This window comes from Ranitomeya variabilis, chromosome 3 (genome assembly GCF_051348905.1).
Source record: "Ranitomeya variabilis isolate aRanVar5 chromosome 3, aRanVar5.hap1, whole genome shotgun sequence".
NCBI lineage: Eukaryota > Metazoa > Chordata > Amphibia > Anura > Dendrobatidae > Ranitomeya > Ranitomeya variabilis.
Window position 1 is genome coordinate 753247488 of NC_135234.1, and position 22313 is coordinate 753269800.

General features: G+C 41.5%; 1 protein-coding gene across 5 annotated transcripts in view; it reads right to left on the minus strand.

Moving 5' to 3' along the window:
- Window positions 1–22313, minus strand: part of CCDC83 (coiled-coil domain containing 83) — a 74929-nt gene that overhangs the window by 20156 nt on the left and 32460 nt on the right. Inside the window, exons 1-2 of one of the 5 annotated variants that reach the window (XM_077298613.1) lie at window positions 14891–14973; window positions 12467–12667 (exon numbers count right to left, since the gene is read on the minus strand). The exons of 1 other annotated variant lie outside the window; for it this stretch is intronic. The gene's annotated coding sequence lies outside the window, so the exon portion shown is untranslated. Of the gene's footprint in view, window positions 1–7808; window positions 7908–9418; window positions 9576–12466; window positions 12668–14890; window positions 14974–22313 lie in introns of those variants that run through there. 3 more of the 5 variants (XM_077298612.1, XM_077298614.1, XM_077298611.1) reach the window with 3 other exon arrangements.

Consider the following 22313-nt stretch of genomic DNA (forward strand, 5'->3'; position numbering starts at 1 on the left):
CCACCTGACCGCATTGTACCCATGGAGTTGCCGGCGGGGCTTCCAGTCTTTGAGATGCCGGAGGAGCCCCGACTGTATGAAGATACGCCGCCGCCACCGCCCCACAGCACCAGAGGCCCCACACTGCAGAAGAGGAGCCGCCACAGCACAGCACAGCACAGCACAGCAGCCGCCGCTCCCAGCACAGAGACCCCACGCTGCAGCGCTATGATAAGGTAATGGGGGATACTCACTTTCCTGTGAGACGCCCCCTCGTCCTCATCAGGATCACTCCCCCCCCCCCCCAAAAGGCACATATTCACCGGCCCTATAAGACGACATAGGGTGTATAAGAAGACCCCCGACTTTTAAGAAGATTTTATTTTTTAACTGGTAAAGTTGGGGGGTCGTCTTATACGCCCAGTCGTCTTATACGCCGGAAAATACGGTAGTTATATTCTTGTACATAGGGGGCAGTATTATAGTAGTTATATTCTTGTACATAGGAGCAGTATTATAGTAGTTATATTCTTGTACATAGGGGGCAGTATTATAGTAGTTATATTCTTGTATATAGGGGGCAGTATTATAGTAGTTATAATCTTGTACATAGGGGCAGTGTTATAGTAGTTATATTCTTGTACATAGAGGCAGTATTATAGTAGTTATATTCTTGTACATAGGAGCAGTATTATAGTAGTTATATTCTTGTACATAGGGGCAGTATTATAGTAGTTATATTCTTGTATATAGGGGCAGTATTATAGTAGTTATATTCTTGTACATAGGAGCAGTATTATAGTAGTTACATTCTTGTCATAGGAGCAGTATTATAGTAGGTATATTCTTGCACATAGGAGCAGTATTATAGTAGTTATATTATTGTACATAGAGGGCAGTATTATAGTAGATATATTCTTGTACATAGAGGCAGTATTATAGTAGTTATATTCTTGTACATAGGGGGCAGTATTATAGTAGTTATATTCTTGCACATAGGAGCAGTATTATAGTAGTTATATTCTTGTACATAGAGGGCAGTATTATGGTAGTTACATTCTTGTATATAGGGAGCAGTATTATAGTAGTTATATTCTTACACATAGAAGCAGTATTATAGTAGATATATTCTTGTACATAGAGGCAGTATTATAGTAGTTATATTCTTGTACATAGGGGGCAGTATTATAGTAGTTATATTCTTGCACATAGAAGCAGTATTATAGTAGGTATATTCTTGTACATAGGGAGCAGTATTATAGTAGTTACATTCTTGTCATAGGAGCAGTATTATAGTAGGTATATTCTTGCACATAGGAGCATGTCATGATTCTCAATGGCGAGAGAACATAGCCCAGCATATATGAGAACTAGCTCTTGGAAGATGGAAACTATACTGACCATGAACTAAACCTGCCGCACAACTAGAAGTGGCCGGGTAGCATGCCTACGTTTTTTAACCCTAGATGCCCAGCGCCAGCCGGAGAACTACCTAATCCTAGCAGAGGAAAAGACAGTCCTGGCTCACCTCTAGAGAAATTTTCCCAAAAGGCAGACAGAGGCCCCCACATATATTGGCGGTGATTTTAGATGAAATGACAAACGTAGTATGAAAATAGTTTTAGCAAAATCGAGGTCCGCTTTCTAGATAGCAGGAAGACAGAAAGGACACTTTCATGGTCAGCAGAAAACCCTATCAAAACACCATCCAGAAATTCCTTTAAGACTCTAGCATTAACTCATAACACCAGAGTGGCAATTTCCGATCACAAGAGCTTTCCAGACACAGTAACGAAACAGCAGCTGTGAACAGGAACAAAATGCAAAAACACACAAGGACAAAAGTCCAACTTAGCTGGGAGTTGTCTAGTAGCAGGAACAAGCACAGAAGGCTTCTGATTACATTGTTGACCGGCAAGAAACTGACAGAGGAGCAAGGTTATATAGCGACTCCCACATCCTGATAGGGGCAGGTGAACAGAGGGGATGATGCACACAAGTTCAATTCCACAAGTGGCCACCGGGGGAGCCCAGAATCCAATTTCACAACAGGAGCAGTATTATAGTAGTTATATTCTTGTACATAGAGGGCAGTATTATAGTAGATATATTCTTGTACATAGAGGCAGTATTATAGTAGTTATATTCTTGTACATAGGGGGCAGTATTATAGTAGTTATATTCTTGCACATAGGAGCAGTATTATGGTAGTTATATTCTTGTACATAGAGGGCAGTATTATGGTAGTTACATTCTTGTATATAGGGAGCAGTATTATAGTAGTTATATTCTTGTACATATGGGGCAGTATTATAGTAGTTATATTCTTGTACATAAGGGCAGTATTATAGTAGTTATATTCTTGTACGTAGGGGCAGTATTATAGTAGTTATATTCTTGTACGTAGGGGCAGTATTATAGTAGTTATATTCTTCTACGTAGGAGCAGTATTATAGTAGTTATATTCTTGTACGTAGGAGCAGTATTATAGTAGTTATATTGTACGTAGGAGCAGTTTTATAGTAGTTATATTCTTGTACATAGGAGCAGTATCATAGTAGTTATTTTCTTGCACATAGGAGCAGTATTATAGTAGTTATATTATTGCACATAGGAGCAGTATTATAGTAGTTATATTCTTGTATATAGCAGTATTATAGTAGTTATATTCTTGTACATGGGGAGCAGTATTATAGTAGTTATATTCTTGTACATAGGAGCAGTATTATAGTAGTTATATTCTTGCACATAGGAGCAGTAGTATAGTAGTTATATTCTTGCACATAGGAGCAGTAGTATAGTAGTTATATTCTTGTTCATAGGAGCAGTATTATAGTAGTTATATTCTTGAACATAGGAGCAGTAGTATAGTAGTTATATTCTTGTACATAGGGGCAGTATTATAGTAGTTATATTCTTGTACATAGGGGCAGTATTATAGTAGTTATATTCTTGTACATAGGGGCAGTATTATAGTAGTTATATTCTTGTACATAGGGGCAGTATTATAGTAGTTATATTCTTGTACATGGGAAGCAGTATTATAGTAGCTATATTCTTGTACATTGGGAGCAGTATTATAGTAGTTATATTCTTGCACATGGGAGCAGTATTATAGTAGTTATATTCTTGCACATAGGGGCAGTATTATAGTAGTTATATTATTTTACATAGGAGCAGTATTATAGTAGTTATATTCTTGCACATAGGAGTAGTATTATAGTAGTTATATTCTTGCACATAGGGGCAGTATTATAGTAGTTATATTCTTGTACTTATGGGGCAGTATTATAGTAGTTATATTCTTGTACATAGGGGGCAGTATTATAGTAGTTATATTCTTGTACATAGGAGCAGTATTATAGTAGTTATATTCTTGTACATAGGGACAGTATTATAGTAGTTATATTCTTGTACATAGGGACAGTATTATAGTTGTTATATTCTTGTACATAGAGGGCAGTATTATAGTAGTTATATTTGTAACAACTCTGCTGGCATCATGGCATGGCCTCTCATCTCTCACACTATCTTACCCACTGCTCCAGGTCATATTGTGGTTTCTGTTTCTTGCCAGCTCCATATTCTGTGCCTCTGCTCTCTGCATGCTTCCTGGCTGTGTATAGGGGGGCGACTCCAGAACTCTCTGGTTCTTATAGAATCCGGGCGCACCTGCCTAATCTGTTCCTGACCAATTACCAAGAGGCCTCCAGTATTTAGTGCAGCTCCACCCAGTGGACGGGGCTTGTGCAATGTGTTAGCTCAGTTTGTGTTTAGCTTCTGAGTTTACCAGGCCTTGCTCTGTGTTACTCCCTCTCTAGAGGCTTTTCTCAGTATTCTTGCCTTGATCTTGTTGTCTGCCCTCCAGGAGGTAGAATATCCTGGTCCCTGTGTCTTTGTTCTTGTTCCTTGTCTTGTTCCTTTACCTTGTCTGAACTTAGTCCTATCTCTATCTCCTTGTCTGTGGCTTCCTTCCCTGCTGTGTCTTTCCTTGTGTTCCCAGTCTGCCTGGGCTCCTCTCTCTTACAGCTTTGCCTCTGCCCCGTACTCCTGCGGTTCTGCTCCGTACTACTCTGCTCTGCTTAGCTGCTGCAGGAATCTCTTGCTGTAGCTCCTCTCCTCATTCCTTGCGGTTCCGCTCTGCTTTGCAACAAAAAAGCTATCTCTTGCTGCTCTACCATTCCTATCCGCAGCCTTGCAGTTCTCTCCCTGTGTGAACAGGTCCCAACCTGTTCCTTCACACTCCATTCCTTCCTGCTTGTTTCCGTACCTGCATCTTCTGTGTGAACAGGTCCCTACCTGTTCCTTCATACGTCATTCCTTCCTGCTTGTTTCCTTACCTCCACCTCCTGTGTGAACAGGTCCCTACCTGTTCCTTCATACTACATATCCGTACCTGCACCTCCTGTGTGAACAGGTCCCTACCTGTTCCTTCATACACCACACCAACCTGCCCTGTGTTCTCTGCCATGCCTGCCAGACCTATGTTCTCTGCCGTGCCTGCCAGCCCTGTGTTCTCTGCCGTTCCTGCCAGCCCTGTGTTCTCTGCCGTTCCTGCCAGCCCTGTGTTCTCTGCTGTGCCTGCCAGCCCTGTATTCTCTGCTGTGCCTGCCAGCCCTGTGTCTCAACCGTGCCAGCCTACTCGTCTGAGTTTCATTCATGCTCATCTGCTTTTCCTGCCTGATGCCCGCAGCTGTCCCAGTGTTCCTGTTCTCCAAGTGGGATCAACATCCACAGCCAGACACCACCCTGGAGTAGCACCTGGCAGCTGCCTGCCGCACAAGTCTGACCTCACCATTAGAGGCTCCAGCGAAGACCAAGGCAGCTGTCATAGTTATGCCCCTTTCCAGGGTAGTCTGGTTTGTGGCTCAGTGGGGCCACAAACCCCCCGTGAGCTCACACCCACCAGTCAGGGCGTGAGCGTGACAATATTCTTGCACATAGGAGCAGTGTTATAGTAGTTATATTCTTGTACATAGGAGCAGTATTATAGTAGTTATATTCTTGTATATAGGGGGCAGTATTATAGTAGCTATATTCTTGTACATAGGGGCAGTATTATAGTAGTTATATTCTTGTATATAGGTGCTGTATTATAGTAGTTATATTCTTGTACATAGGGGCAGTATTATAGTAGTTATATTCTGGTACATAGGGGCAGTATTATAGTAGTTATATTCTTGTACAGAGGAGCAGTATTATAGTAGTTATTCTTGTACATAGAGGCAGTATTATAGTAGTTATATTCTTGTACATAGGGGCAGTATTATAGTAGTTATATTCTTGTACATAGGGGGCAGTATTATAGTAGTTATATTCTTGTATATAGGGTCAGTATTATAGTAGTTATATTCTTGTTCATAGGGGCAGTATTATAGTAGTTATATTCTTGTACATAGGAGCAGTATTATAGTAGTTATATTCTTGTACATAGGAGCAGTATTATAGTAGTTATATTCTTGTACATAGGAGCAGTATTATAGTAATTATATTCTTGTACATAGGGGCAGTATTATAGTAGTTATATTCTTGTATATAGGAGCAGTATTATAGTAGTTATATTCTTGTACATAGGGGCAGTATTATAGTAGTTATATTCTGGTACATAGGGGCAGTATTATAGTAGTTATATTCTTGTACAGAGGAGCAGTATTATAGTAGTTATTCTTGTACATAGAGGCAGTATTATAGTAGTTATATTTTTGTACATAGGGGCAGTATTATAGTAGTTATATTCTTGTACATAGGGGGCAGTATTATAGTAGTTATATTCTTGTACATAGGGTCAGTATTATAGTAGTTATATTCTTGTTCATAGGGACAGTATTATAGTAGTTATATTCTGGTATATAGGGGCAGTATTATAGTAGTTATATTCTTGTTCATAGGGACAGTATTATAGTAGTTATATTCTGGTACATAGGGGCATTATTATAGTAGTTATATTCTTGTACATAGGGGCAGTATTATAGTAGTTATATTCTTGTTCATAGGGACAGTATTATAGTAGTTATATTCTGGTACATAGGGGCAGTATTATAGTAGTTATATTCTTGTACATAGGGGCAGTATTATAGTAGTTATATTCTTGTACATAGGGGCAGTATTATAGTAGTTATATTGTACATAGGGGCAGTACTATAGTAGTTATATTCTTGTACATAGGGGCAGTATTATAGTAGTTATATTCTTGTACATAGGGGCAGTATTATAGTAGTTATATTCTTGTACATAGGAGCAGTATTATAGTAGTTATATTCTTGTACATAGGAGCAGTATTATAGTAGTTATATTCTTGTACATAGGAGCAGTATTATAGTAGTTATATTCTTGTACATAGGAGCAGTATTATAGTAGTTATATTCTTGTACATAGGAGCAGTATTATAGTAGTTATATTCTTGTACATAGGAGCAGTATTATAGTAGTTATATTCTTGTACATAGGGGCAGTATTATAGTAGTTATATTCTTGTACATAGAGGGCAGTATTATAGAAGTTATATTCTTGTACATAGGATTCTGGCTCTCTCAGACCTGTTAGTTTTTCTTTAAGAAGTCTTCCTACTCTGCACTCATTACCTGTATTAATTGCACTTTTTTTTTTAACTTGTTACATGTATAACAGACACCTGTCCACTTAATCAATCACACTCCGACCTCTCCTCCATGGCCAAGACCAAAGAGCTGTCTAAGGACACCAGGGACGAAATTGTAGACCTGCACAAGGCTGGGGTGGACTACAGGACAATAGGCAAGCAGCTTGGTGAGAAGGCAACAAATGGTGGAGCAATTATTAGAAAATGGAAGAAATACAAGATGACTGTCAATCATCCTCAATCTGGGGTCCATGCATGATATTGCCTTGTGAGGAAAGGATGACTCCGAGAAAGGTCAGTAATAAGCCCAGAACTCCACGGGAGGACCTGATCAATGACCTGGAGACAGCTGGGACCACAGTCTTAAATATTACTGTTAATAACACACAAAGTCGTCATGGATTAAAATCCTGCAGGGCACACAGGGTCCCCCTGTTCACGCCAGCACATGCCCATGCCCATTTGATATCCGCCAATGACCATCTGGATGAACCAGAGGAGGCATGGGAGAAGGTCATGTGGTCAGATGAGACCAAAATTGGACTTTTTGGTAACAACTCCACTCTCCATGTTTGGAAGAAGAAGAAGAATGAGTACAACCCCAAGAACACTGTCCCAACCGTGAAGCATGGTGGGGGAAACATCACAATTTGTGGGTGCTTTTCTGCAAAGGGAACAGTACTACTGCACCGAATTTAAGGGCGGATGGATGGGTTCATGTATCGTGACATTTTGGCCAATAACCTCCTTCCCTCAGTAAGAGCATTGAAGATGGGTCGAGGCTGGGTCTTCCAGCATGACAATGACCTGAAACACAGAGTCCGGGCAACTAAGCAGTGGCTCCGTAAGAAGCATTTCAAGGTCCTGGAGTGGCCTAGTCAGTCTCCAGACCTGAACCCAATAGAAAATCTTTGGCGGGAGCAGAAACCATACTTATTTTCCCCACTGTGCATCCTACATTGTAGAGTTATACATTTATACGGTACAATGCAATTTAATGTCCAAATATTATCACCATACACAGATAAATATCATTGAGAAGTTGTAGTTTGATTCTGGGTCTTCCGATGCGCTGTAGAGAATAGGGACCTTGTGCTGAAAAACGACCCTAAAAACAGACTACACCCACTAGAAATGGATCATAGTTCTACACCCTGCCCAGTACAGGCACCATCGAGTGTCAGCTCTTGAGTATACATATATTAATACTGGAATGTGGACTCCTCACCCACCTGTATCCAGCATATGAGGAAAACTGTTCCTGGATCTCCCCACACCATGCAGCAGCCTGTACAGTTTACAACATTCTATCACCATAGCAACAACTGACTGGCTACATTGAATCTGTGCCGCATTCTATGCTGCCTGCAGTGTTCTAGTGACACCTGCTGGACACTTAAAATGTTACACAACAAGATATCTGTCCTATGCTAGAGGTAAAATATTTTTTAAAGTGACAAGAGGTGACTGTTACCCTAAAGTTAGATGCTGCTCAGTGTGAAAATTGCACTGGTTTTAGTGTTTTTTCTTTTTTTTTTACTATGTAATAAGGACACAAGTACTATATGAAGGGACAGCACTGAAATCTTTCTAATGATCGTTTTACGCCCCAGCCTACAATGATGATAAGGAGACATCCTCTATGTCTAAATAAAAGAAGGTTGAATGATCACAGATGGAGATTCTTTACTGTACGAGCATGAGAATACGGATTCTGTAAGAGCCGTGACACAGTGAAACTCTCTGCCATATGATGTGATAATGGTTGATTCACTCCAAAACTACAAGGAGGGCCAGGACAGCTTTCTTAAAAAAATGTAATATTATAGGTTATGGGCACTAGATGGGGCGATGATCCAGGGAACTAGTCTGATTGCTGTATGTGGAGATGGGAAGGAATTTCTCCCCTAATACGGAGCTATTAGTGTCAGCTCCATGGGGTTTTTGAGTTCCTCTGGATCAACTCATTAGGCTATAGTTATCCACCTACAAGCATAAGGAAGCCAATGCCAAATATGTAAAAGTTATATTCTTTATTAAACAAATAATGTAAAAAGGTTAAAACGTTATTACGGATACACAAATGACTGCAAACACAGGAGTTTATCTTAATAGTTCATGTACAAAAACTGCTTAATTAGAGCAAAAAAAATGGCCCTTTAAAAGGTATAGATACTTCAATAAATAACCGCATGTTGGAAAGTCAGAAATCTATTGAATGGAGACTCAAATAAAAAAATGGTAAAGCCTGAGCAAAGTATGCTTCATATTGGAGTCACCATACATAGATAGGTAATATAGCTTTCACTGTTGGTATAGATTTTCGCTGAATAATTTCAGGATATTACTAACGTAAAGTGCTACATTCAGTCTAAGAGGCAGTTACGGACTTAATTTTGTATCAAGGTTATAGTCTAAGGTGGCTAGACTAGCCCAAAAGCATTGATTTCAAAAGCAGTTAGTTCTTGAAAGACTATATGTACAAATATTAGATTACCTCCTTGCCAACAGTTAGTTCAAAGCAATTCACTATATATATATATATATATATATATATATATATATAGTTCAAAGCAATTGGTTTCAATGAGAGTCTAAAGTAATATAAACTTCCTTTCCCACAAAAATAGGTTCAATGAATAGTTAAATAACCTATCAGATCTAAGTTAATACCATGTTCAAAGATAGAATTTCCAAGCGGAGTCAAAGGTTATATCTAAAGAAGATCTTATTGTGCTAAAGGTAAGCTTAATGCTATATGGTAAACCCCAATGAGAGTGCCCATTCAGTAGTGAACAAGAAGGAAGAAGTAAGAGTTTAAGATAAATAACATATACATGACCTGGTAATGCAGTGTGGCGCCCCGACGCGCGTTTCGCTTTAGCTTCGTCCTAGCGGGTCAGTCCATATGTGCATAACGGCCCAGTAGTCTCTTTTATACCATTTAAAATCAATGGTGGCAGCAGCTGGTTATGTTGCTTCCGTCATTAGGCTATAGGTTGAACTCGATGGACTTATGTCTACCTTCAACCTTAGAAACCATGAAACTGAAAAAAATGCTTAACATATATTGATTAAAATAATGTTATTTTCTGCCAATTCCCTTAAGGCAGAAACACACAACTTGTATCCACATTACAAATCTGTGATGCCCTGGCACAGCTGTGTGGGGAACTGAAGAAAAATCTTTGATCTTCGAGGTCCAGTGCCTAAGGTGGCATTATGAGGGTGAGGGCATGGACTCGTTTCCGTATTTTTTGTTCCCAGACTTTCCATAGGTGAGAGAGAAAAATCTGCATCTCAAGTGATGGCAGGTACCGGAGGATGGTTGGCTTCTTATTCTGCCATTCTTGGTGAAGACCTCTTACAGCTATCCATAGAAATGGCACCTTTCATTGTCAGACGCCATCATCCTGGCCAGCATGGGGGTACAACCTGCCCAGGCTATGAGACAAACAATACCGTAGCATACAGAGCTGACCTGCCCTTACAATAGTCTTCTCCAGACGCTAACTATACGTTGATCACTACCATGGGTCCCTTTGGCTGAGGTATATAAATGTTTATCATATATTTATTCAAGGACACTAGTGATATTACCAAATACAGAGGAAAAGTTTTAGTCAGGTGTGGAAAAAAGTGCTGCAGAGTAAGAAGCTTTCAGAAATAGAAGTGTTTATAGTTTATATTTATGAATTAACAAAATGGAAAGTGAATGAACTAAAGACAAATCTAAAACCCTTGACTATTTGGTGACTGCTCTTTGCCTTCAAACCAGCATCAGTTCTTCTAGATACTTGCACAGTTTTTGAAAAAACTTAGCAGGTAGGTTGTTCCAAACATCTTGGAGGACTGACCACAGATCTGCAGATGTCGCTTGCGTAAATCCTTCTGTATCTTCATGTGATCCCAGACAGACTGGATGAACTTGAGCCTCTGTTTGAAGACCTCCATTGAAGAACTCACCACCAATCGTGGCCACCTGTTCCACTCATTGATCACCCTCACTGTCAAAAATGTTTTTTCTAATATCTAATCTGTATCTTCTCCCTTTCAGTTTCCTTCCATTGCTTCTCATCTTTCCATGTGCAAATGAGAATAAGGATGATCCCTCTACAATGTGACATCCCTTCAGATATTTGTAGTCAGCTATTAAGTCTCTTCTTAGCCTTCTTTTTTGCAACCTAAGCATTCCCAGATCATCTAACCGTTCCTCGTAGGACATAGGTTGTAGTCCACTCACCATCCTGGTAGCTCTTCTCTGAACTTGCTCCAATTTGTCAATGTCTTTTTTTATAATGTGGTGCCCAGAACTGGACACAGTATGCCAGATGAAGCCTGACCAAGGAGGAGCAGAGGGGGATAATTACTTCATGTGATCTAGACTCTATGCTTCTCTTAATACATCCTAGAACTGTGTTTGCCTTTTTTGCTGCTGCATCACACTGTTGACTCATGTGCAGTCTGTCATCTATTAGTATACCCAAGTCTTTTTCACACGTGCTGTTGCTTGGTTCTATTCCTCCCATTCTGTAGATGTTATTTTCACTTTTCCAGATATAGAATCTTGCATTTCTGCCTGTTAAATACCATTCTATGATGATCATTACCAACTGTTTGGTAGAATTATAGGCAGCACTTCCTGTATGACTCCTTTTATTGTGGAGTACTTTGGGGGCCATTAAAAGTATGGTATAATTTACAGTAGTGACGCTGGGTTTACTATGTTGGGGGGCACTGAGTGTACAATATTGTGGCATCTAAAGATGGATGTATGGGCAGAAAATTGCAGAGAAGTCATAACTGGAGAAGTTGTCATGGTAGTCAGGGCTGGATGGTGCAGATGCTGAATAAAACTGGGACATGGTGGACATATTTTTTTTCTCAGTCTAAGCAACTGTGTTAATGCACAGGCAAATCCACACCAGCCTACATTCTCCATCTTCTTTTCAATATTACTTAGTTTTTTAAATTGGTATTAACCTAATTAGCCGGCCTGGCGTGACATTATATGTGCGTCACGCCACAATGATGGCTTCACGCCAGTCCAGCTAATCAAAAGAAGAGTTATGGATGTCATCAGGTGAGAAGTGGGTTATCACAGCTACCATCCAGTGGCCAGAGATTACCGTCATGCCTGATGGACCGGGCCATACGAATCAATTAGCATCAATATATAAGTCTTCCACAGTGTAAATTCATATTTACGGGTTATAGAAGAATGTCCCTAGCGTCAGATGTAATTCTCCAAGTAACCAGCTGGGGGCGCTGCTGCATCTTCTGCTGTAGAAGCAACGACCTTTATTAATCCCTTCGAGGTATCTTTGTAACTAGTCAAGCATGGTAAGAACTTTCCTGTGCCAAATACTTGTCATGGCTGAGATGTCTCACAAACAGGTTTAGCTTCAAAATCTTAAAAAAAAACAAAAAACACTTGATTCTAAAATTCACACGACTGAGTCACAGTCTGGTGGGAAAACCAATATAATAGGCAAACAGCAATACTGCAATAATGCATGTTACTTAATGATTTACTTACCATCATAAAGCAGCCTCAAAGAATGGTTCACGCCCTGGAGGACTCTCTGGATGGCCAGCGCGTAATACTACATTCCACCTGTAGTGGCCACTGCACGGTAATTGCTGATCGACGGTGATGGGGGGCAGTGGGTGCTATCATCCGCTGGCCTGGAAGCATTTAGAAAGACCGCACGGGCCAGGGCTCATCTCACTGGACACCCGCATTCCTTCCCCATGGGAAGAATACTACTCAGACAACACAGAGCGAGGGTACCACACTCCGGAAAGACTTTATTGGGTCACCAAAAGTAAATAACATATAGCACAGTCCCAGCAAGCACACAAGATGGTGCAAATGACAAAGACTCACCCTTCTGCTGGCTCTCTGGGGATTGGAACATCTGCGACTTCGGGACATCCAGGGCCAACTTCCCCAAGCAGTAGCACCCTGCTTTTGGTGGGCACCAACAGAGAGGTGGTAGCGGCTCCAGATGTCTTCATTGGTTCAGTGATGGGCAGTGGAGCAGATCTGTATTCCACCAGTTGGAGCCATGGTTCCTTGCCTGCTGTCCTGTAGCGTCTCACTGCAGAGAGAGACAGGAACCTTTTATACCCACAGCTCTCATTCAGGGCACCTGTTAGGTGTATAATGTACCTGTAGGACAGTGCGGGTGGGTGAAAGCAGCTTTACAACCCTGCACAGGGTTGTAAAGCTGCTTTCCCCCAGCTGCACTGTCCTACAGCTACATTATACACCTAACAGGTAAAATAACTTCATAAAACACCAATACATGGCTGTTTTTTGTCCTTTTCGCTTGCTGGGATGGATTGACTATATACACCTATGGCACATGGATATATCCCTCTATTTCTGCATCCTACTTACTGGGCCCAATTTCCCCCCCTAAGATCTTTCTAACTTTGCACTGGCAAAAGTCAGCTCCATTATTGGGCTCTATGTTAGTAGTTTTCAATCTCTATGGGAAAGATTTTGAGCACCCATAAGTTTTGTTGTTTTTCTTAGGGAGTTGCCTTGTTTGCCACATATATATACTGCTAAAAAAAATAAAGGGAACACTTAAACAACAGAATATAACTCCAAGTAAATCAAACGTCTGTGAAATCAAACTGTCCATTTAGGAAGCAACACTGATTGTCAATCAATTTCACATGCTGTTGTGCAAATGGAATAGACAACAGATGGAAATTATTGGCAATTATCAAGACACCCTCAATAAAGCAGTGGTTCAGCAGGTGGGGACCACAGACCACATCTCAGTACCAATGCTTTCTGGCTGATGTTTTGGTCACTTTTGAATGTTGATTGTGCTTTCACACTCGTGGTAGCATGAGACGGACTCTACAACCCACACAAGTGGCTCAGGTAGTGCAGCTCATCCAGGATGGCACATCAATGCGAGCTGTGGCAAGAAGGTTTGCTGCGTCTGTCAGCTTAGTGTCCAGAGGCTGGAGGCCCTACCAGGAGACAGGCCAGTACACCAGAGACATGGAGGAGGCCGTAGGAGGGCAACGACCCAGCAGCAGAACCGCTACCTCCGCCTTTGTGCAAGGAGGAACAGGAGGAGCACTGCCAGAGCCCTGCAAAATGACCTCCAGCAGGCCACAAATGTGCATGTGTCTGCACAAACGGTTAGAAAATGACTCCATGACGATGGTCTGGGGGCCCGACGTCAACAGATGGGGGTTGTGCTCACAACCCAACACCATGCAGGACCTTTGGCATTTGCCACAGAACACCAGGATTGCCAAATTCACCACTGGCGCCCTGTGCTCTTCACAGGTGAATGCAGGTTCACACTCAGCACATGTGACAGATGTGACAGAGTCTGGAGACACCGTGGAGAGCGATCTGCTGCCTGCAGCATCCTTCGGCATGACCGGTTTGGCAGTGGGTCAGTAATGGTGTGGGGTGGCATTTCTTTGGAGGGACGCACAGCCCTCCATGTGCTCGCCAGAGGTAGCCTGACTGCCATTAGGTACCGAGATGAGATCCTCAGACCCCTTGTGAGACCATATGCTGGTGCCGCTGGCCCTGGGTTCCTCCTAATGCAGGAAAATGCCAGACCTCATGTGGCTGGAGTGTGTCAGCAGTTCCTGCAAGATGAAGGCATTGAAGCTATGGACTGGCCTGCCCGTTCCCCAGACCTGAATCCAATTGAACACATCTGGGACATCATGTCTCGCTCCATCCACCAACGTCTCATTGCACCACAGAATGTCCAGGAGTTGGCAGATGCTTTAGTCCAGGTCTGGGAGGAGATCCTTAAGGAGACCATCCAACGCCTCATCAGTAGCATGCCCAGGCATTGTACAGTAGGGAGGTCATACAGGCACGTGGAGGCCACACACACTACTGAGCATCTTTTCCTTGTCATGAGGCATTTCCACTGAAGTTGGATCAGCCTGTAATTTGATTTTCCACTTTGATTATGAGTATCATTCCAAATCCAGACCTCTGTGGGATATTCATTTTGCTTTACATTGATAATTGTTATGTTTTATTGTTCTGAACACATTCCACTATGCAATGAATACAAATTCTAGGATGTGGGATTTTAGTGTTCCCTTTATTTTTTTGAGCAGTGTATATATTTTTCAAGTCCTACTGGCCCACAGTGCACCTGTTTATACAATTTATTTGCTGCTCTCCACCCTTTATTGGAGGCCATTTCTTTGCCCTCTCTTTTTATCATGTTTTTATTCTTTTGTAACCAATAAACATATATTTTTATTCTATCCTTCTAGTTTTCCTCACTTTTTATCATTATGGCACCTTCCATTCCTGGTAATCCTATAGTTTAGCCTTCATTCATGGAGATCCAGTTGGTAAGCATCCATTACTGGTGATCCAGTGGTTAATTCTTCATTCCTGGTAATCCAGTAGTTTATTCTTCATTCCTGGTTGATCTAGTGGTTTAGTCACTATCCCTGGTGATCCAGTGCTCTAGCCTCCATCCATGGTAATCCATTAGCCTCCATTCATGATTATTCAGTGGCTAAGTCTCCATCACTGTTGATCCAGTAGTTTAGTTTTTATTCCTTGTGATCCAGTGGTTTATTGTCCATCCCTGGTGAACCAGTAGTTTATCCTCCACCCTTGCTGATCCAATGGCTTAGTCTCCATCTCTCTTGTGATTTAGTGGTTTAGTCTCCATCCTGGTAACCCAGTGATTTAGTCTCCATCCCTGGTGATCACATGGTCTTAATTCGTGCTATAACCAATCTCCAAGTGCAGATCAGCAAGGCTGTACATCGAGCCAAGGAGGCATCTGTGCTTGTTCCTTGGGCTCCAGGTTGGCATAGCTTTGAATGATCATGTTCAGATTTATTTTTTTAGTTGATAACTGGAGCAAATATTGTTCTAATTGCCTTATAAATACAACTAGATTGTTCGTATGACATGAAAACACACATCTGCTTACTCCCAAACAACAAATGCCACTCTTGTTCATAGCCTCCATCTGATATTGAGCCTTGGCTGTGATGGAGCTGTAACATCAGGCTCTGCTAATGGTCAACACTGACATTGATTCAAGAAAGGAACAGCGAAATTATTCTAACTTAATACAAATTCTTTAAATCTGTTTGTACATTTTGTTTGGCTTTAGGCTTTGATAGTTTTGATTGGGAAACATTAAATATCTCTTGCCAAAAGGAGGCATTTATCAATACATCCTCTAATGTCAACACGATTACTACCTCCAAGTGTATTAGATATCCAAAATCTACAAATGTAAAAAAAGTACGAGAATTCCATTATGCCCTATAAATCAAGTAAATGCAGTTTGTGTCATTACAATTTCTGTTGGTTTAATGTCTCACCTTTTGTATAATCTATGCTTGCTGTCAGTGGATGGGAACATTCCATCCAGAAGCTTATAATATTGTATCTTGTACTGATCCTGAGTTACATCCTTTATTATACCCCAGAGCTGCACTCTCTATTCTGCTGGTGCAGTCACTGTGTACATACATTATATTACTGATCCTGAGTTACATCCTGTATTATACCCCAGAGCTGCACTCACTATTCTGCTGGTGCAGTCACTGTGTACATACATTATATTACTGATCCTGAGTTACATCCTGTATTATACCCCAGAGCTGCACTCACTATTCTGCTGGTGCAGTCACTGTGTACATACATTATATTACTGATCCTGAGTTACATCCTGTATTATACCCCAGAGCTGCACTCACTATTCTGCTGGTGCAGTCACTGTGTACATTCATTACATTACTGATCCTGAGTTACATCCTGTATTATACTCCAGAGCAGCACTCACTATTCTGCTGGTGCAGTCACTGTACATACATTACATTACTGATCCTGAGTTACATCCTGTATTATACCCCAGAGCTGCGCTCACTATTCTGCTGGTGCAGTCACTGTGTACATACATTACATTACTGATCCTGAGTTACATCCTGTTTTATACCCCAGAGCTGCACTCACTATTCTGCTGGTGCAGTCACTGTGTACATACATTACATTACTGATCCTGAGTTACCTCCTGTATTATACCCCAGAGCTGCGCTCGCTATTCTGCTGGTGCAGTCACTGTGTACATACATTACATTACTGATCCTGAGTTACATCCTGTATTATACCCCAGAGCTGCACTCACTATTCTGCTGGTGCAGTCACTGTGTACATACATTACATTACTGATCCTGAGTTACATCCTGTATTATACCCCAGAGCTGCACTCACTATTCTGCTGGTGCAGTCACTGTGTACATACATTACATTACTGATCCTGAGTTACATCATGTGTTATACTCCAGAGCTGCACTCACTATTCTGCTGGTGCAGTCACTGTGTACATGCATTACATTACTGATCCTGAGTTACATCCTGTATTATACTCCAGAGCTGCACTCACTATTCTGCTGGTGCAGTCACTGTGTACATGCATTACATTACTGATCCTGAGTTACATCCTGTATTATACTCCAGAGCTGCACTCACTATTCTGCTGGTGCAGTCCCTGTGTACATACATTACATTACTGATCCTGAGTTACATCCTGTATTATACCCCAGAGCTACACTCACTATTCTGCTGGTGCAGTCCCTGTGTACATAAATTACATTACTGATCCTGAGTTACATCCTGTATTATACCCCAGAGCTGCACTCACTATTCTGCTGGTGCAGTCACTGTGTACATACATTACATTACTGATCCTGAGTTACCTCCTGTATTATACCCCAGAGCTGCACTCACTATTCTGCTGGTGCAGTCACTGTGTACATACATTACATTACTGATCCTGAGTTACATCCTGTATTATACCCCAGAGCTGCACTCACTATTCTGCTGGTGCAGTCACTGTGTACATACATTACATTACTGATCCTGAGTTACCTCCTGTATTATACCCCAGAGCTGCACTCACTATTCTGCTGGTGCAGTCACTGTGTACATACATTACATTACTGATCCTGAGTTACGTCCTGTATTATACCCCAGAGCTGCACTCACTATTCTGCTGGTGCAGTCACTGTGTACATACATTACATTACTGATCCTGAGTTACATCCTGTATTATACCCCAGAGCTGCACTCACTATTCTGCTGGTGCTGTCACTGTGTACATACATTACATTACTGATCCTGAGTTACATCATGTGTTATACTCCAGAGCTGCACTCACTATTCTGCTGGTGCAGTCACTGTGTACATGCATTACATTACTGATCCTGAGTTACATCCTGTATTATACTCCAGAGCTGCACTCACTGTTCTGCTGGTGCAGTCACTGTGTACATACATTACATTACTGATCCCGAGTTTCATCCTGTATTATACCCCAGAGCTGCACTCACTATTCTGCTGGTGCAGTCACTGTGTACATACATTACATTACTGATCCTGAGTTACATCCTGTATTATACCCCAGAGCTGCACTCACTATTCTGCTGGTGCAGTCACTGTGTACATACATTACATTACTGATCCTGACTTACATCCTGTATTATACCCCAGAGCTGCACTCACTATTCTGCTGGTGCAGTCACTGTGTACATACATTACATTACTGATCCTGAGTTACATCCTGTATTATACCCCAGAGCTGCACTCACTATTCTGCTGGTGCTGTCACTGTGTACATACATTACATTACTGATCCTGAGTTACATCATGTGTTATACTCCAGAGCTGCACTCACTATTCTACTGGTGCAGTCACTGTGTACATACATTACATTACTGATCCTGACTTACATCCTGTATTATACCCCAGAGCTGCACTCACTATTCTGCTGGTGCAGTCACTGTGTACATACATTACATTACTGATCCTGAGTTACATCCTGTATTATACCCCAGAGCTGCACTCACTATTCTGCTGGTGCTGTCACTGTGTACATACATTACATTACTGATCCTGAGTTACATCATGTGTTATACTCCAGAGCTGCACTCACTATTCTGCTGGTGCAGTCACTGTGTACATACATTACATTACTGATCCTGAGTTACATCATGTGTTATACTCCAGAGCTGCACTCACTATTCTGCTGGTGCAGTCACTGTGTACATACATTACTGATCCTGAGTTACATCCTGTATTATACCCCAGAGCTGCACTCACTATTCTGCTGGTGCAGTCACTGTGTACATACATTACATTACTGATCCTGAGTTACCTCCTGTATTATACCCCAGAGCTGCACTCACTATTCTGCTGGTGCAGTCACTGTGTACATACATTACATTACTGATCCTGAGTTACATCCTGTATTATACCCCAGAGCTGCACTCACTATTCTGCTGGTGCAGTCACTGTGTACATACATTACATTACTGATCCTGAGTTACCTCCTGTATTATACCCCAGAGCTGCACTCACTATTCTGCTGGTGCAGTCACTGTGTACATACATTACATTACTGATCCTGAGTTACGTCCTGTATTATACCCCAGAGCTGCACTCACTATTCTGCTGGTGCAGTCACTGTGTACATACATTACATTACTGATCCTGAGTTACATCCTGTATTATACCCCAGAGCTGCACTCACTATTCTGCTGGTGCTGTCACTGTGTACATACATTACATTACTGATCCTGAGTTACATCATGTGTTATACTCCAGAGCTGCACTCACTATTCTGCTGGTGCAGTCACTGTGTACATGCATTACATTACTGATCCTGAGTTACATCCTGTATTATACTCCAGAGCTGCACTCACTGTTCTGCTGGTGCAGTCACTGTGTACATACATTACATTACTGATCCCGAGTTTCATCCTGTATTATACCCCAGAGCTGCACTCACTATTCTGCTGGTGCAGTCACTGTGTACATACATTACATTACTGATCCTGAGTTACATCCTGTATTATACCCCAGAGCTGCACTCACTATTCTGCTGGTGCAGTCACTGTGTACATACATTACATTACTGATCCTGACTTACATCCTGTATTATACCCCAGAGCTGCACTCACTATTCTGCTGGTGCAGTCACTGTGTACATACATTACATTACTGATCCTGAGTTACATCCTGTATTATACCCCAGAGCTGCACTCACTATTCTGCTGGTGCTGTCACTGTGTACATACATTACATTACTGATCCTGAGTTACATCATGTGTTATACTCCAGAGCTGCACTCACTATTCTACTGGTGCAGTCACTGTGTACATACATTACATTACTGATCCTGACTTACATCCTGTATTATACCCCAGAGCTGCACTCACTATTCTGCTGGTGCAGTCACTGTGTACATACATTACATTACTGATCCTGAGTTACATCCTGTATTATACCCCAGAGCTGCACTCACTATTCTGCTGGTGCTGTCACTGTGTACATACATTACATTACTGATCCTGAGTTACATCATGTGTTATACTCCAGAGCTGCACTCACTATTCTGCTGGTGCAGTCACTGTGTACATACATTACATTACTGATCCTGAGTTACATCATGTGTTATACTCCAGAGCTGCACTCACTATTCTGCTGGTGCAGTCACTGTGTACATACATTACTGATCCTGACTTACATCCTGTATTATACCCCAGAGCTGCACTCACTATTCTGCTGGTGCAGTCACTGTGTACATACATTACATTACTGATCCTGAGTTACATCCTGTATTATACCCCAGAGCTGCACTCACTATTCTGCTGGTGCTGTCACTGTGTACATACATTACATTACTGATCCTGAGTTACATCATGTGTTATACTCCAGAGCTGCACTCACTATTCTGCTGGTGCAGTCACTGTGTACATACATTACATTACTGATCCTGAGTTACATCCTGTATTATACCCCAGAGCTGCACTCACTATTCTGCTGGTGCAGTCACTGTGTACATGCATTACATTACTGATCCTGTACTGATCCTCAATTTCATCTTGCATTATACAGTATTCAGGTAATTGGCTTGGTAGCTACCATTCTTTACTTCAATGCTCTACTATTCCTGACTGCAGGTGTGCCTTCTGATATACTCATCTCTTCTACACTGCCAGACTCTGCTACATCGTTCTATCGAGTAACTTGGCATACTCAACTTTGCTACACTTTGTGACTCTGCTATATTTTTGCAGAAAGTGACGTGTAACTCTGCTACATTGCCAGACTTTTCTATATTATTCCTTTGTGTCTTCTGACATACTCAACCCTGCTACGTTGCTACATTACAGTGAGTCTTCTAACATAACCAAATCTGCTACTCTGTCAGACTCTTCTTCATTGCTTCAGTGAGTGACATCACATACTCAACTCTGATACACTGCTGGGCTCTGCTACATCGTTCCAGTGAAGGATTTGGCATACTCAGCTTTGTTACATTGCGGGATTCTACTACCTCGTTCCACTAAATTACTTGACAAACTCCACTCTGTTATGCTGCTGGACTCTGCTACATCATTCCTGTGTGTCCTGTGCTGACTCTGACGCTCAAGTCCTCCCCCATTGTGGTTTTAAGCATGTAGTCAGAAAACAGGTCCCACCAGCGGTCAGGAATGTCCTATCACCAGTTATATGTACAAAATAGGTGTGATAGCCGATAGGATTAACCTTCTGTCACAGGAGAACATTCAATCACTATTCTGATTCCAGTTTCTCGCAACATAATTTCTTGGTGTAAATGGTGCCAAGAAAAAAACATCTATCCATACACTAGAGCGAGAGAGACACTGCTGCAGGAAAAAGGGGAAAAGTTTATACTAAGCATTAATAATATATTTTTGTGCCCTCATGTATGGAATGGGCACATGAGATCCCGCCAAGTCTACAATTGGCTATATGACCACAAAGGATGCTGCTAGTACCAACTCTACTGAATTGGTGGGTATAGTCATGACCATGGTGTCCCTGGATGAAGCAGATCCCTGGGGAGTAGCAAGAATTTATGAAGAAGTCTCCTCCCATGAGGAACCTTGTTACTAGCAAATAAGAGGAAGACCTGAAGGGGAAATCCAATACCAGGGGTTTCTATTATATGGGCCCACCATATACTGTATGGAGCATTATATGGGGCCCATTATGTATGGAGCAATATATGGGGCCCCTCATATACTGCAGCATCATATGGTGCCCATTATATATAGAGCATTATTTGGTACCCATTATATACTGTATGGAGCAATATATGGGGCTCATTATGCATGGAGCATTAAATGGGGCTCATTATACTGTATGGGGCATTATATGGGTTCATTATACTTTATGGAGCAATATATGGTGCTCATTATACTGTAATGAGCAATATATGGCGCTCATTATTCTGTATGCAGCAATATATGGGGTCCATTATACTGTATGGAGCAATATATGGGGCTCATTGCACTGTATGGAGCAATATATGGTGCTCATTAAACTGTATGGAGCAATGTATGGAGCTCATTCTGTATGAAGCAAGATATGGGGCTCATTATTCTGTATGGAGCACTATGTGGTGTCCATAATACTGTATAGAGAACTATGTGGTGCCCATAATACTGTATGGAGCATTATATGGGGCTCATTATTCTGTATGGAGCAATATATGGGGTGCATTAAACTATATGGAGAAATATATGGGGCTCATTCTGTATGGAGCAATATATGGGGCCCATAATACTGTATGGAGCAATATGTGGGGCTCATTATTCTGTATGGAGTACTATGTGGTGCCCATAATACGTTATGGAGGACTATACTTTCCGATTTCTGAGTTATT